At 43.2% G+C, this 17,749-nt stretch overlaps 1 protein-coding gene across 20 annotated transcripts in view; it reads left to right on the forward strand.

The window, feature by feature from the left end:
* The first annotated feature begins 16,494 nt into the window (after positions 1 to 16,494).
* Positions 16,495 to 17,749, forward strand: part of TGFBR3 (transforming growth factor beta receptor 3) — a 182,572-nt gene continuing 181,317 nt past the window's right edge. For 8 of the 20 annotated variants that reach the window (XM_043520070.1, XM_043520064.1, XM_043520071.1 and 5 more), the window contains exon 1: positions 16,519 to 16,793. The gene's annotated coding sequence lies outside the window, so the exon portion shown is untranslated. Of the gene's footprint in view, positions 16,794 to 17,749 lie in introns of all 20 variants that reach the window. The other 12 variants (XM_043520066.1, XM_043520065.1, XM_043520073.1 and 9 more) reach the window with 5 other exon arrangements.

Here is a 17,749-nt window from a genome sequence, read left to right on the forward strand (position 1 = left end):
AAATCACAAGTATAGATCTCCTATGATGTGTGTTAAATACTAGTGTCTGCTGTTTAAGAATGGTCCCTTGCGTATCAACTACTATTGTATTTTGTTCCACTTACTTGAGTGATTATAAATCCTTGTACTTTGCCTTTATTTTCAAACATTGCTCTCTTGTGTATTTTAGTCCCTTATTATAATCATACCCAGGAACTGTACATCATGTTCATTTCCACTATCACAAAGCTAAACAAACTTTGCATAAGAAGAACATGCAGAGTTCCATGGCACGCTCTCCCTATGCCAATATAAATCTTATCTCTCTCTAATCTATAAAAATAACTAGAATACTTCTGTGCAGAGGGACCTTCCCAAAATCAGGATAGCAAAACATTTCTATAAACTCAATCCCTAAGGCAACAACATAATTAAGAGGTCAAACGTAGGAACTGTACTGGTACTGTTAGTTGATGGTCTCCTCCTAGAAAGGGACAAAGATAAAAAACCCAACCATGCTGATTCTTTTAGATCTGTAAGCAGCTCTTAGTAGTGTTGACCATGAGGTTTTGTTGACTTTCTTGTGAAACATAGGATGGGTGAACGAAGTTGCTTTTGAGTGGCTCTATTCTTAACTCTGAGAACCCAGAGGGTAAATAAGCAAGTTTCTCTGTCCCAAAGGTTCTCATTTGTGAGGTATTACTGGGAATTATTGTAATTGCTCCTGACCAATGTGAACATGAGGTCCTTGGGAGGGTTAGTGAGAAGTCATGGGCTGTGATGTAGTCAGGTTGCTGACATCCACCAGCTCTCTATCACATCTGAGTTGGTTGGAGCAGTGCGACAAATAATCCATGTCTAAATGAGTCTCAATAACGGTAATGTGGATGCCACTTAATCTAGATAAGACAGAGGATGCAGGTGGATTGTGGGAAGCAGGTGGAATAATTAGGAGAACTTCCATTGGTGCCCAACTGTGGTCATATTGGAAACCCACCCACTTCTAAAGGCCCCTCCCCCAGCCTAGCGAGAGGGATCACTGGACCCAGGGACCAAATGAATGCGGGGGACAACTAATGAAAAACAGGGATCGGAGTGAAGGTCATAGATTCAAAACAAGGGTACCAGAAGAGGATACCGAGCAGAGAACCCCGGGCAGCACCCACTGCTCCTCAAAGCTATTAAGGGAGCCAGCAGACGCTGCCCAGTGGAACTCTGCCTGGATGCGTGAGACGAGGGAGGAATGGAAATAGGCCCCACATTCACAGAGCACCCCCTCGTCCAGCATCCTCCTCCTGGTTTTATAGAAGGAGACTTTAGCCACGGCCAGGAGGAGGTTGACGAGGAGGTCTCGTGACTTCGTGGGGCCATGGATGGGGCGTGCAAAAAGGAACAAGTGCAAGGAAAAGTGCAGCCAGAACCTCAACAAGAGGTTCTGGAGAAGCCGGAATAGGGGCTGCAACCTGGCGCATTCAAGATAGGCATGCACCAGGTTCTCCCTCATGCCGCAAATGGGGCAGGCCTTAGGTATAGGGTGAACTGCAAGATGCACACTCATGCTCACAGCTCCATGAAGGAGCCATCAACCGATATCCCCGGTGGGCCGTGGGACCAAAGTGAAATAAAGGCTGGCCCACTGGGGCTCCTCACCCTCTTGAGGTGGAAGATAGTCCTGCCATTTGGTGTCAGGGCGGGACGTGAAGGTGAGGAAATGCAGTGTGTGGAGCATGAGCATGTACAGGTGGTTTCTGGGCGCGGTTCGAAATCGGACCGGCTGCAGGGGTGCAGCCGGCTCGGAGTGTGGGAGCAGGGAGGCCGGGGGATGGGGGGGGCTTGTGGAACAGGGGCCAAAGAAAAATGTCCGGAGGGCAGAGGGTGAGGGGTGGGCGGGGAGCGCCCTCTTGAAGGGCCCGCCGCAGGAAGACGAGAGAAACGGGTGAGAAGGCAGCCTCCACTTCCTGGAGTACCCGCATGGAGGTCGGAAGGGTGGAGAGCCCCATGTGTCGACTGAGCACACAGGGAGCCACCCAGTCCCCCCTGTTGTAGTCCACAGTAGATCGAGGTTTCTAGCAGGGGCTCTGCGATGAGGTCCACCCCCTCAGTGGCCACAAAGGACCTGGTTACCGAAAAAAGCTTCCAGGTCTGGAGGAGGTCCTGGTAGAAGACTGGCAGCTCTGAGAGGTCTTGCGGAAGGCCCCTCGGGTGGAGAAAAAAGAGCTGCTGGTCGTATCGGAGCTCTTGGAGGCGGTGGAGGAAGGCATGCGCCAACGTGCTCCACGCCGGACTACCTGCACCATTAAGAAGTCTCTGCAGGGCCTGAAGGCGGAAGACATGGACCTGGCTGCGCAGGCAGACCAGGCCCTATCCTCCCTCTTCCAGGGGAAGACTCAGGACCCCTACAGAGACCCAGTGCAGCCACAGCCAGAAAAAATCCAGGGCCATCCTCTGGAGCCTGGCCAGGATCCCCGGGGCCGGGCTCAGGTGTTGAGTCGGTCCCAGAGCATGGACAGGACTAGCAGGTTCAGCACCAGTGCCCTCCCTCACAGGGAGAGACACCGGAGCAGTCCTGTCCATCTCTGCACCCGCTCGCCCACTCTGGCCTCCAAATCCTGCCAGTTTTCCGGTGGAGAAGGATGTGTGGTGGATAGATAAATGCCAAGATAGAGCAGCAGACCCGTGCACCACCGGATGGCTTGAAGCGCGGGTGGGAGGGAGCTCGCCTGCCACCCATCCCCGACCACCAGACCAGAGCTCTTGACCCAGTTGACCCGGGCGGAGGAGGCTGCCGAGTAAACGGCCTGGCAGGCCTCCACCCACACTAGGTCATCCAGGTCCTGGACCACGAGGAGCATGTTGTTGGTGTACGCCGACAGGACCAGCCGCAGCTCCCGGCTCCCGAAGCGCCAACCCTGTCAATCTCTGGCAGAGGAGATGGAGGAAGGGCTCGATTGCCAGAGCATACAGCTGGCCCGAGAGGGGGCACCCCTGCCATACTCCCAGTCCAAAGCTGTCCGGCTTGGTCAGGGTCTAGTTGAGCCTGACCAGACACTCCACGTCGGCGTACAGCACCTGGAGAAAGCTCATGAACTGGGGCCCAAAGCCGAATGCCCGCAGAGTGCCCAGGAGATACCCGTGGTCCATCTTGTCGAATGCCTTTTTCTGGTCCCGGGACAGGAGGACAAACAACAGACCATCCCTACGCCCCAGCTCCAAGAGGTCCCAGACTAAATACAAGTTATCAAATATGGTCCGTCCCAGGATGGTTTAGGTCTGGTCTGGTTCACGTCCGCCAGCATGGACCCCAGCCGCAGCAAGATGGCCTTTGCAACGACCTTATAGTCCGTGCTGAGGAGCGAGACGGGATGCCAGTTCCATAGGTTGCGGAGGTCCCCCTTCTTCAGCAATAAGTGAGCATGGCTTGCCAGCACGAGAGAGGGAGGACCCCACTTTGCAAGCATTTGGCCCAGACGATGACAAGGTCTGGGCTGAGGATGTCCCAGAACACGCGGTAGAACTCCACGGTCAGCCCGTCCATGCCTGGAGATTTGTTTGGCCGCCAGGGATGATACCGGAGGCAGTAGGTGGGACGGGCGGCGTGATTGCACGTCGGGGGGGTGGCGGCCACCTGGGCATACACTCTGGAGGCCTGGGATAGGAGCGCCCCCAGAGCTGGTAGAGGGAACAGCAGGGGAAAGAGGGGCCGTGGCAGGTGGTAGGGCCATGGCGGGAAGGGCAGCCCCACCCATGGGAGGTTTCGTTTTCCAGGCAGGGCCTTTGCCCTTCTTCTTCCCCTGCCCTTTTTGCTCATGGAAGGGGGGGCCATGGCAGCGGTGGAGTCTGGACCATTGATGGCCTAGAGGTTGGATGCAGGGGCGGTGGGAAAGGGGGAACCACAGGATCAGCAAGGGCAGGAGAAGGGGCAGGGGTAGGAGTAAGGGTAGGGCCAGGAGCAGGAACAGGGATCTCATCCTTGGTAACAAGAGGCAGGAGGAGGCCTTAATATGGGGGAGGGATGATGGGCAGCCGCTCCTCCCTGCTAGGCAACATGCAGGGGAGGAGGGTCCAACGGGAGGGGCAGAGAGTTGGAGGGGGAGGGGTCAACCACTCCTCCCTGGTAGGCTGTAGGCGGTGGGAGGGTGGGGAAGGGGAAAAGCAACCACTCCTCCCTGCTACATGACACACAGGGGAGGAGGGTCCAGCAGGCAGGGCAGAGAACTGTACAGCGTAAGCTAATTGCAATTTTCCCTCTCCCTCAATGTGGAGAGAGATATGCACAGCTTTTTTTCCCCCCGCCCCATTATGAATTACACGAACTGGGTTTAAAACAAAAACAAGTTTATTAAGTACAAGAAGTAGATTTTAAGTGATTATAAGGGATAGCCAACAGATCAAACAGATTACCTTAGTAAATAAACAAAAACTGCAAACTGATCTTAACACACTAGATAGGTAGGATATAAATTAGCAAATTCTTACCCTGAATGATAAACAGGTTGGCAGACTCTTAAGGCACAGGTTGCCTTGGCTTTCCCAGGTTTCAATACACAGGCTAAATATCCTTCTACCCTGGGACCATCACTTCCCACAGTTCAGTCCTTGCCCCTCAGATCTTTCCAGGTGTGTTGTTGCAGGGAGAGAGAGGTCCCCCATGATGTCATTGTCCCCCTTTTATATCTTCTTCCCACTTGCTGGAAAGCTTTTTTGCTGTGACCTGGGTCAAACAGTCCCCAATGTGTAGTGCTATCTCTGAGAGGTTTCTATTGCACACAGTTCCTGGGGTAATCCTTGTGCTTGTGTGCATTTCCTCAATAAGCCATTAACATTGTTTAGCCTTTTTACTGTTGTATCCGAAAGGCTGTTTGTGGGTACTTTCAACCTCACAACATGTTTCAGTAATACATACATACCCAAACTTCCTAACTTCATATATAACTATAACACACAATCCAACAAGATGTTAATGTCTAGCAGATCAAGGCTTTTAGAATGATACCTCACAAGACATACTTTGTACAAAATATATCCTAGTTACACAACAGTGGTAAATATTGAAGTGTCAGGGTGTCACAGTCCTCTCTCAGTCTTCTCTTCTCCACACTAAACAAACCCAATCTTTTCAATCTTCCCTCACAGGTCATGTTTACAGGACCTTTAATAAATTCGTTGCTCTTCTCTGGACTTTGTCCAATTGGTCCATATCTTTCCTGAAATGGGCACCCAGAACTGGACACAATTCTCCATCTGATGCCTACTCAGTGCCGAGTAGAGGGGAAGAATTACTTCTCGTGTCTTGCTTACAACACTCCTGCTAATACATCCCACAATGATGTTTGTTTTTTTTGCAACAGTTCTACACTGTTCACTCATATTTAGCTTGTGATCCACTATGACCGCCACATCCCTTTCTGCAGTACTTCTTCTTAGGCAGTAATTTCTTATTTTGTACATGTGCAACTGATTGTTTCTTCCTAAGTGGAGTACTTTGCATTTGTCCTGATAGAATTTCATCCTATTTACTTCAGACTGTTTCTCCAGTTTGTCCAGATCATGTGCCACTTACAGTATGAACCCTTGATACATTATACATACTTGCCTGCCATTCCTACTGCCATTCCTTAGCCAAGGACAGTAAGGGCGGATATGATGCATTCTCTGGCATCCTCCTGTCAGTTTATCTCCACCCAGGTTGACTCCAAGGCTGGTAGTCTAAGACAGAGTCACAGGAAAAACAAACCAGTATCAACATAAGGCATTAATAAGCAGCAGAACTTTACATATATATAACTTAAGAAACAAATTATATTATAAATCATTTGGGAAAAAACGGAGTACTAATAAGTTCAAAAGAAATTCCCATCCCATACATAATCTTAAATAGCAAAGAATGTAAAGTGTATATGTGAGGGAGAGCTCTTAAATGACACGCAGAATTCCAACAAAGTTAATTCCAACTGAGAGTCACTCATGGGATTCATGAGAATCTTTCATATTAGTCTCAGTAGTTAGGGTATTCAAAAATCTTAGTTTCCTCTGATCCAAAAAAAAAGAAAGAAAAAAGAGAAAGAAAGCTAGTTCTAAAATAGGCTAGCATTACACATTGTTGTTCCTTGGTCAGACTTTGAAAACTCACAAAAAAAATTACAGGCTATGTAATGTATTACTCAAAGAGAGAGTCCCAAAACCACACAGTTTGCCACTGATTAGTAATTAAATTAACACTGTTAATAAATTATATGGAGTGATAGTTCTCAGGAAGAAGCAGTTTTGTAAATAATGTATACTAAATAGATATCTATTATATGAGTCTTACCTACTCCTAAAAACATAGGCCAAAACTTTCAAAACTGGCTGCTCCCAAATCCATATTTCGGAAATTTAAAAAAGTGGCTTTAATTTAAAAGATGTTGAGCACTTGCAGCTCCTACTGATTTAAGTGAGATTTGTTGGTGTATTCTGAATATCAGGCCATACTTATTTTGCGGCCTAAATAGGGATGTAGGAGTCTAACTTTTGGTATACATGAGATGACTGGGGAAAATAATCACTTAAAAAAATGTAACTACATGACTCAACTTTCATCTCTGTGCCTACTTCCATGAGGCTCTCTACACCTGCATCCCTGACCCAGACTGCCATGCTCTTGTCCCTCCTTAATCTTATTCCTGATAAGATCCCTATAAACTCATGCCCTAACATACAAAACAGACCAGAATAAGGAGAAACGATAAATTTCAGGGATGGGGGAAGGAGGGTAGGAGATCAAAAGCAAAAAAGAAAAACCTCAAACCATGGAACTAATCGAACGTGCTCAATTTTAGTCACTTTCACTTTTGTTGTATCCCCTTCCTCTTCTTTTGTCTATTATATTGGAAACTCTCTCTAGGGAACTTGTCTTCATACTTGTCAGCAAAGAAGCTGTCACACCTTCGGTGCAATATGAAAATAAGTAAGAAATAATGCCATAATAATATTAAAAGACAATTATATATATGAAAATATTTTAGCCTTAGATATTTACAACTCATGCAAAGAATTCAATTCATAATATGGGCTTCAATTTTCAAAGACGCACACATCTTTAAGGTTTAAGACAATATTTAGTAACTTTTGCAAACATGAATATGCATAACTTTACTCATATGAGTAGTCCCATTGAACTCATGTATTCGTGTATGTTTTTGCAGGATTGAATTCTACATTATTTACTATATAGGCTTGAATTGGAAAGGTCCAGTATATAATATATTATGGATATTTATTTATTTATTTATTTATTTATATTTTATGCACTTTATGGGCAAGTATGAAGACAAGGTCCCTGTTCTGAAGAAATTACAATTTATTGACTTCAAAAGGTTTTGGATTAGGTTTTAAACTGACAATTTATAGGATGGGAATGGAATCAACCAAATAAAAGTGATTTGAGCAGTGACACTTTTCTCCCTCTTGATCTTTTATTGTTGTTGGTTTTTTTTGTGGGTGTTATTTTCCTCTCCTGCACATTTCCTCTCTTCCTTTCCTACCTCTTCTGATCTATTTTGTATGAACTTATTAGAATGGCAGTTCATAAACATCTTATAAGAAGTATATTTTAAGGAGAGGAAGGGGCATGGCAGATTTAGGAAGATTTATGATGCAGAAGGTACCGGGTTTAAATTGGGATGACACAAAAGGGGTGTTTTAGTCACTGAGTTATTTGTTTTGTTTTTCTTTACCTGAAGTCTTCAACATCAGATAATTTAAATAGCATATACTATTGTGTTCAAACTTCATGGCGAGTTGAGGATTCTGCACAGGATTGGGCCCTATACCACTAAGGTTTCAAATCTTGCATTCCATTGCTTTATTGGAAATTTGAGGTGTGCAAGGATTGCAGGATCATAACTTTAGGACAGAATGCAGATTTTTCTTACTATTTTGTATTAATGAGTTATTGGGTACACATCTTTTTTGATATAGCTTACGTTTTATTGGTTAAAAATCATATAAAGATCCCAGACCTTTCATCTCTATTCAAGTAAGAGTCTTAAGCAGAATATGTGAAATAAATTAATTATTTTCCCTTTAGCATCCATTTTCCCTGCATCTTGTGTTCATTGTTTTGGAATTTCGTGACTGGGTTATTTCCCCTCTTTGTTGGGCTTTCTCTAGTTACTCTAAAACTTCTTTAGAAGGTCTGGGACTTTGTTGCTATATCCAGTTCCAGGGTCACTGACCACTTATATCTTCCACTGATTTAAACAGTGCTTTTAAATTCACATACAGTACAAGTCGCTGCATAGTCTTGGCCTCTCTGACTTCCATGACTTTCTCACCCCATACCTCTGTGTCGGTCTTTTTGTTCTAGGTCTGAGAACTTGCTAGCCATTCTATGTATGGGGAATAGTCTTTTTCATACTATGCTGCTCATTTATGGAATTCTGTGCCTTTCAGGATTAGGATGTCCAAGTCACCGTGAGAATGTAAATCCAGATTTAAGACATTTTTGTTGAGCTATTTTTTATTTGATTTGTTCCAAAGCGTGAATTAATTTTTGACATTTATATGAAGGGTGCAATATAAATGCAAGAAATCATTAAACTGGCTGCCCATATATTTTTTATAGTAATTCTTTCGTTTTTAAAGTATGCCTTTTTACTATTACCTTTGACAGTAGATTAGCATGAGCATATGTTCATTAGCAAAAGGTGAATTTGATGGCAGCACAAGTTACAGTATATATGAGGTCCTTCTATTTCCTAGGGTCCAATTCTAGAGCCATTCTGTGAAGCTCTTGAATAGGCTTCCAAAGGAAGCTGTGCAATCATCATCGCTGAAGGTTTTTAAGAACTGGTTGTACCCATCAGGAATGGTCTACATTTACTTGGTCCTGCCTCATCACAGGGGGCTGGACATGGTGATTTGTTGAGGTCCCTGCCAGCCCTTCCTTTTTTAGGATTCTGTGATTCTAATAGAACGCTGAAGTCAGTGAAAGGTCTGCATTCACGGAAGCTGCAGAATCTAGCTAGCCGATAATTATTTTTATAGGGTACAGTTTCTGAGGACTACTTAATTCCTATATAAATTGTATGTCAAACTCAATATATTATATTAATTGTTTTAAATCACCAATTTTAATTATGATTTAAATCCGAAAGCAGGAAACTGTGTTTTAAATCAGTGATTTTAAGTGTGATTTGCATTTGTACTTTATAGCTATTTTCCTAAAGAAAGGTTCATTCTTATTGGTTGGTAACCATTAAAACATGTTGATTTTCAACTAAATATAGCCTTTAGATTAAATGTGATGCTGATTTTTGCTAACTAGGAAGATATCCTGCATTTATACACATTTATTTAAAGGGGTATCTAATTAACTTACATTTATTCAGTTTCTTAATTTTTTCATTTTTTATTATGTTGGAAAATGGTGAATGATGCATTTGCTAAATGATTAATTTTTTTTAGTTTTGTGTCAAGTTCTATTAGGATGGAAATTCAAATTCAATTAAAAATGCACAAAACCAACATTTTTTAAATTAAATGACACTATCTTATGTGCTGGATACAGAGGAAAAAAAGTTAATATCCAAACATGTTTTGCATTTAAAACTAACACTTATTAAATAAAGGAAGTGTTGTCCGCAGTTACTGAATTGAACTGATTTCTGATTACTACGTCCTTCAAGATGTTAGAACTAGTCAATCTCGTTCTCTCACACCTAGTTTTTATTCATAGAATGGATGAGAAAACAAACTTTCCTGCTTTTCCAACTCTCAATTGGTTTTTTTACTTTGAATGAACTTGTCATTAAAGTGAACTAGTTGAATAAACTGAAACGAAGAAAATATTTTTTATGCACCTGCCGAAGAGGCTACTACTGTTGAAAGCTGGTTTAGTGCTTCAGTAAATTCTAGTTACACGTGTGCTTAGCCAGTGACTCTACCAATTCAGTAGTCTGACTTTCTTTAAAATTTGACAGCAAATACGTACTGCTTAATACTATTTGTGTATTTAATTTAAATTATTTTTGTATATTATAATAAGGTTAGACCTTAACATAGCTTGTCAATTCCAATTTAATTTTAATAGGTTTTATTTAAAAAACCCCCATATTTAATTTAAATTAAAAAATCAGATATTTTTTATTTAAAAAACCCCAAAACATCAATTTTGATCCACCTGACCTGGGTTATATAGAGCTTGATCCTTCAAGGAGCTTAGCACTCTGGCCCTGATCTAGTAAATCACTAAAGCGTGTGCTCAGTTTTAAATGTGACGTTACTGACTTCCCATTGACCTTGGAGGCATTGCTCATGTGCTTAAGTGATTTGCTGGACTGGTGCTAGCACACTCAGCACCTTGTGGGGCAGAGATCTTATACAGGGCCAACAGCATATGTGGCATTTTACCAATACGCCTGAAATCAAAGGACTTGATATCTGCTTCCACAATGGTGTAAATCTGCAGTAACTCAGTTTAAATTGATGGTTTTAAACTGGTGCAAAACTAGTGTGAGATTAGAATCAGGTGCAAGTTCTCTTCCCCAAAGCGTTCACATCCTAAATCCTTTTAAAATAGCAGATGGTTCTACTATACAAAACCTATGGAAGATCACACTTGAAGTATTGTGCCCATAGTACTTGGTATCAAATTTTAAAACTAATGTTCACATTCATAAAAGAGTGAAGAGAAAGGCTAGAAGGTTTCTCTGGAGATTAGAAGGTCCATAACATGAGAAAAGACTTCAAGATCTGAATATGTTCAGCATTGAAAATAGAACAGTGACAGGTGACTTTTCAATTTGATTATAGTATAAAAGTATTTCAAAGGATCATATCATAGCAGGGCCTTGAGAAAGCCAATTCTGATTAGAGGACTGTGGCCATGATCTGAAGCTGGTAAATGATAAGGGCCCAGTCTTATAAACCCTTACTTTCATGAGTGGTCCTTATTCCTGTGAGTTACTCCCATTGATTTTAATGGGACTATTTGTGCAAGTTACAGGATTGGGCCTGAAAAATTTAGAAATTTATATCGGGACTAGTTCCTTCTCCTAGAAAAAGAACATGGAATTGAAACTATCAAGCAGGTAGCATAGAGTAATTTAAGATGAGGACTAACAGTTATTTAGGACCTAATTCTGCAATGTGTGGAGTCCTGCTTGCAAAGATGAACTGCCACAACTTTCATAGACGTTAATGAAAGTTGAGGGCATGTAGCATCTTATAGGATTGGGCCCAGTGGCTATAAAGTGAAATAACTCAGTCATGTCCTGGACAAAAAGTGCATATCACTGGAGTAACTAATAGTTTAAAAATAATAAACAAAATGTAAATTACATATGTTTATATGTGCTCAACATCTGCCAAGATTTAACATGACATCTAAGATTACAGGAATTTTCTTTGGTTTTAGTAGGAAATTAGGTATTTCCTATTTACTCTGACATGAAACTAAAAAAATAAAATTAGCCATCAGACAAGCTGTTCACTTTAGCGGCATTTCACTATAACGTTTTTCAGAATCTTCATTCATTGGACTCTGGGGCAGCAAGTAGTTCCTGACACGCTGGACTTCCTGCCACAGTTTGGGAATTCCTTGTCCCTCAGCACACCTTCCAGGTCCCTTGCTCTGGTGAGCTCTCCTGCTCAGGGCTCCCGGAAGCTCTAGAAATGACCTCATCTGAGCCCTGGTAACCCTTTAGCAGGCTCTGAGTCCTTAGCTAATTAGCTACTAACCAGCCACCTCAGTATTTGACTGTTTCCAAGTGGGTCTGAGTTGGCTAGTTCTCCCTTTATAGGGGCCTGTTACAAGTAAGCCTGTCCATGACTCCCCTTACAGGGCCAGCCTCCAGGGCCGGATTTAGGGGCAGGCGATCCAGATATCACCTGGGGTGCCAGGCTTGCAAGGGCACTGTGCTCAGGGTGCTCTTTTTGTTGTTAGTGACAAAAGGGAAAATAGAATGTTTGTTTGAAGTAAAATGTTTCAGGTATTCCATCTGTGGATTCATTTTTCACTAACCTCCTAGAATGTTCTGGACCTTTGTAGAATCTCATGGAACCTTTCAGACTTTCTGAGAACTACATTTCCTTTGAACCTCTTAGAATGTTGTCAGCCATGCCCTTGCAGATATATAAGGGGCAGAGTGTCACCAGTCAGTGAGATATAAGAATGAAGTGAAGTGAGAGCCCAGCTGCGATATTGTGAACCTTGTTTTATTGTGTAATTGTGAAAGTTTACTTGTGTTTTAAGACTTGAAGAGTATAACTAGCGACTAATAAAGGACCTATTTAATGAGACACCAGAGATATCTATATGCAACAATATACATTAAATATTCTTATTTCTTTGCCACATTTAACATGTAATGTTTGATGACTTTCTAAGATTGCGGAACATAGATTTTTGCTGTTTTATCATTTGAAAATGCCTTGGCCAGTCTTTGGATCTCTCTGATGTTGCTATGCTTCAGTTCATGAGGGCAGAGGCGAGAAAAGCAACCTTTTGAATGAAAGGATTAGGGTTAACATTCTAAGGCGGTCACCTACGGTAACACTATTTAATACTGGTCCATCCAGTGTTGTACACAGTTCAATTTCTTGATGTTAGTATATTTCATATATATATATATAGTATAATGCCTTGGCCAGTCTTTGGATCTCTCTGATGTTGCTATGCTTCAGTTCATGAGGGCAGAGGCGAGAAAAGCAACCTTTTGAATGAAAGGATTAGGGTTAACATTCTAAGGCGGTCACCTACGGTAACACTATTTAATACTGGTCCATCCAGTGTTGTACACAGTTCAATTTCTTGATGTTAGTATATTTCAGTTATTTTTAAAATTAAAAAGTTTTTATAAGCTTATAGGAAACAATTTTTTTTATTTGCTGACATATGGCATGAATAAATACAGATTTACAGATCCTTGCATGCAAATTTATCTCCTTAGATGGCAGGGTGAAATTGTGCATTCAAGTCATGAAATGGGCTATAAATGCAATAAAAATAAAGCATTCAAAAGTTTAACCAATGAAGGGCGGGGGGGCACGCAGAATATGCTCTTCGCCTGGGGTGCCATTTGATCTAGGGCTGGTCAGCCCCAATGACAAGCACCTTCTAAGAGCTGCTCTATACCTTATAGAATTGGGCTCGAAGGGTCTAATTCTGTCTCAGTTGAAATCAATGGGAATATTATCATTAACTTCAAAGGGAACAAGAGCATATTCTGCCCCTGATCCTGCAATGATTTAAAGACATTTCACATACCTCCCTAGTCCATTGATTTCAATGGAACCCTCACATTGGTAGTTTTAAACACATGTATAAATCTTTGCAGACTTGGGGCCTACGTTAAGATTTAAAATAAAACAAAACACATTCCTTTTTCTCTAGCTTGATTTCATATCTAACCAATATTATTCAATTTGAATATGTGGATATAAAGTAGACACAGAATAAACTTCTAAAATAGCAAAGTTTGCATTTCAGAGTTGCAGTATATTACTTTTCCTCTTTATTCAGGGACTTTCCCCACCCATACCTCTCTGTTGCACACAAAGAGTCTGCAACCTGGATGTAGCCTGAAACTGATAAGATAGGGGCATGTCATGTTCTAACATGTAAAACTTTCCAAACACTTACAAAATTAATCACAAAAAGAGTCTAGGTGGGTTGAGGCTGCCAAGGAATGGCCCCAACTTTTGCTTTGCCTGTTTCTGCAGGTTTTATAAGATTACTTACTGAATTGTTTAATCTAAAGTGAGTATTCATGACGGCAGCTGTAGATTCACTTGGTAAAGTACCACCAAAATACAGAGTAATTTCAGAGAATAAAGATTTTGGGCCTACTTCCAGGAGGTGCTCAGCAGTGAAAGTGAGTGTCTGGTATCTCACAAGCAGGCCCCGGAATGGTTTGTGCTGCAGGAAGCAGTGAGTTAGTATTTTTAAGAGGCATAGTAAAATCAGGGGAGGAGACAAGGAAGGTCTAAAAGACAAAACGGTAGAGCTAGTGGTAGTAGCAAAGTATTTTAATTGCAGATTGAAATGTATAGGCTGATAAATTGTATCCAATTATTACAGTTCTCTGAAGGAGTCACAGGAACATAGGATTTGCAATACAGCGTCAGACTACTTATCTCCATTGAAGTCAAGGTGCTTAGTGTGCTGCACAAACAGTTACAACAATTACAATAGGGAAATAGATTCAATGGATAAACCTTGCTAAAAGCATCCTAAAATGTTAGTCACCTCTCTGTAGCTTAGTTTCGCCATAGGTACATTGAAGATGATGATATATACTTACTGGGGTTGTCAGGAGTCTGGCTCAGTTTTGTTCTCCCTGATGTTAATGGGAGTTTTGTCAATGATTTCAGGCAGAGGAGGAGCAGGCCTTTAATTTGTTAAAATTTGTGGAATGCTATATGTGCTAAGTATGGTGGTTATTTATTTTTAAAGGGGAAGTTGGGGAATGGACATTAGAGCAACATAAAGCAGGTTTTACAGACCCAAAGATCTGCCTCAATAATTCATTCTCATAATATTGTGACAAAATTAATTGTCAGAGAGATTAGTATTAGCAAACCCATTTTACAGTCTGGTAAAATGAGGCAGAAAGGATTCATCTATTATGAACCCTTACCTAAAGGTAGTTGAAATTTTTTTGACAGAACAGTTTTTCATGAAAAAAAATGCAGTTGTCAACAATCAAAATGTTTTGCAGGAACATATTAATTTTAAAAAATGACAGGAAAATATCAAAACAAATAATTTAAACTTCTTTGTTTTGATAATATCCAAATATTTAGTTTCAATAAGGTTTTCAATAATGTTTTGTTTCAACTACTGTTTTCATATTTAGATTTTTATATATTAAAATATATGTATACACAGTTAATATGTATAATAATATTTTAATGTAGTAAAAGTTTGTGAATTTAATTGAAACCATAATCAAGACAAAACATTTCAGTTTTATTGAAATAAATTTTTACCTTAACAAAATGAAACATTTTGATTTTTAAAAATAAAACAATTTTGATATTACCTAAACAAAACATTTAGATGGTCGCAAATCAAATTCCTTTTTTTTTTTTTTTGGTTTTGTTTTGCAGGACGTTTCAAAATTTTGGCTTTTCATTCCAACTGGGAACAATTCTTCCCCAAAGTGTCAGAATTCTCCACAGAATGGAAATACTTGTTCCCAACCAACTCTGCCCTTAACTTCTGCTGAGTTACAACAGGCATGAATTAGGCCTAGAGAGGTTATCTCACTTACTGAAGGTCACGCAGTGAGTTCTTGACAGAGCCAAGAGTTGTGCCTTCCAGTCCAATGCAGTTACAGTTAGCTCATTCCACTTCTCACTAGCATTCTCTTCTACTGTTCTGCATAATTTAAAGACCTGATTCATTCTATTAATATGAGTCCGTTTGAAGGTTATTATAAGCAGGAGGGAGACTTCCACCTATAAAACAAGGAACTTGGCACAGACTCGCACATCTAACTTCTTGAACACAATAGCAACCAACCATCTTCTCCTTTTCAAATTATTTTCCTTTTTCTAGGAATTACCACAGTTATGGTAATAACCAGAGTTGTAATGTACATGAAATTTAAATGTCCTGTTAAATGTTTACTTACAGTATTAAGTAAACTGAGCTTTTTCAGTACTAGGATGTGTTGGAGCCAATTTGTGTATGTGTGTCTGTAACAGCAGAAGCAGTACCTGCATGTGTGTCTGTGTATAATAGTAGAAGCAACACTTGATGTGTCTTTTGATGGTACTGTTCGGCAAAATCCATCAGATACAGATGCTGAATCTGAATTTTTTTTTGTAACACTGTTGCTCTGCAACGCAGTAGGGTCCAGATTTATAAGATGCAGCAAGAGTGGCAATATTCTCTATTTAGGCAGTTGAATTTGGGAGACTGCAACCAAAAACTGTCTAGATCCAGGAAGATCCACTGCCAGGATCTGGAGCCAGCTGCAGCAATATGACTAGATTTTTGTTTAATGGCAAAGGAGTGCCTACATCTACACTTGTCCATTATGAACAGGCAGAATTAGGAAGGTTGGGGGGGCCCCAGGGGCTAGTTCTGGCAATCTTTTGCCCAGATCTTGAAAAGACAAAGTTAAAATATCGCAAACTTGTCCTGGAAAAACTGAGCTGGAATGTTGCATAACGTGTCTAGGGTTTAAACCAAAGTAGACCGTACAAGACAATCGGCGGGCAGCGTGCCTCGCTGCTTGGAGGACCAGTCCCTCCTCCAACACGCTGTGCATGGCCCCGCCTGAGGACGGCTCCCGGCCCCGCACGCCGCTGCGGCGAGGAAACAACCCGCCCCGGGGCACGGGGGAAACGGCGAAGCAGCGCGCGAGGCGCATCTATCAACTGGCGGAGGGGGGGGGCGGCGCAGAGCGAGCGGGCCGGAGGGAGGAGGAGTCTCCGCGGGCCGAGGCTCCGCGCGCCCGTCACAGCGCAGTCCCCGCCTCTCACCCAATAGCAGGGCCGCTGGGCGCTGATTGACGCGGCCGGGAATCAGGCCCCGCCCCGGTGCGTGTGGCTGCAACTTGCTAGGAGTCGCAGCCCGATGGGGTGAATCGCAGGTTTCTGGCGGAGCGGGTGGGCGCTTCTCTCCTCCTCCTCCTCCTCCTGCGGCTCGGGGCGACCAGGGCGTTCGCAGGCTCCTCGGAGCGGCTCTTGCCGCGGCCCGTTCCGCCCGGGGCAGCGGATGGCGTAGCCGGGCTGCACCCCTGGAGCGCAGGGAACGTTGTTGCCCGTTTCCTCTGAAGTGGCTCCCGGGGGGCGTCCCGGGCTGACGGACCCGCTGAGAGGTAGGTCTGGGGAAGCCGCTGCCCCGGGTGGCCGGGCTGCCCCAGCGGCAGCAGCCGGGGCGGGGGGAGTGAAGAGTTTGCAGGCTGCTGGGGATGCTTGTTCGGCAGCGTTGGGGCTGCCCCCGGCGCTTTTCCTGACTCCGCGGCTGCCTGTGAGCCGCTGACATCACGCCCACGAGCAGGGCTTCGGGGGCGCCCCCGCCCTGACCGGGGCGTGTTTCCTTGCGGCAACCCACGTTCGCAGTGGGTGAGCGGGTGCCCGAGGGGGGCTTGTCCGTGGTGAGCCCGGCGCTTGCCCCGACTCGCCCTCGGGATGCCAGGCTCGGCATCTTCGTCAGGGAAGAGGAAGTAAGGCGGCGTGTAGTCCCGATGAGCGCCCACCGCAAGGGCGGGCACCCTCTCCCCCATGTGTCCGTCTCCTCTGGGTTTGGGTGTCTCTGCGCTTCAGCTGCGGGGTGTCAGAACATCGGCCAGAGCTGAGTCCCAGGGCCACGGACTCTTCCCCCGTTACACCCCTGTCACGCTCGCTTTTCCCAAAGCATAACTCCCCTTCGTTGGAGTGCATGGGAATAATTAACGGCAGAATTCGGTGCTCTGACACTTAAATTGGCCCTCTGACATTCTCTCTGGGGGCTGCGAACTCAGGGAAAATGACTGACTGTAGTTCCAGCATATTGTCTTCTGTTACATTCTTTGCTATTGTGCGAACGGTCCTACAATTGTTATTGGAATGATTTGTTGACCATGACTGTTTTTGATTCTTGGCAGGTTTAGATTTTAATCAACAAAAACATTCTTTTAAACAGGAGGGGCTGAATTCTCACTTACGCTTGTGCATCCTATTGATTTTTAATGGGATGGCACCACTATAACAGAACAAATTAGGGGCCTAGACGCTTATTTAGCACAAACTTGGGTCTTGTAGCTTGGTAGCAAAGATTTTATTAGTTTTAGTA

This window comes from Dermochelys coriacea, chromosome 8, assembly GCF_009764565.3.
Source record: "Dermochelys coriacea isolate rDerCor1 chromosome 8, rDerCor1.pri.v4, whole genome shotgun sequence".
NCBI lineage: Eukaryota > Metazoa > Chordata > Testudines > Dermochelyidae > Dermochelys > Dermochelys coriacea.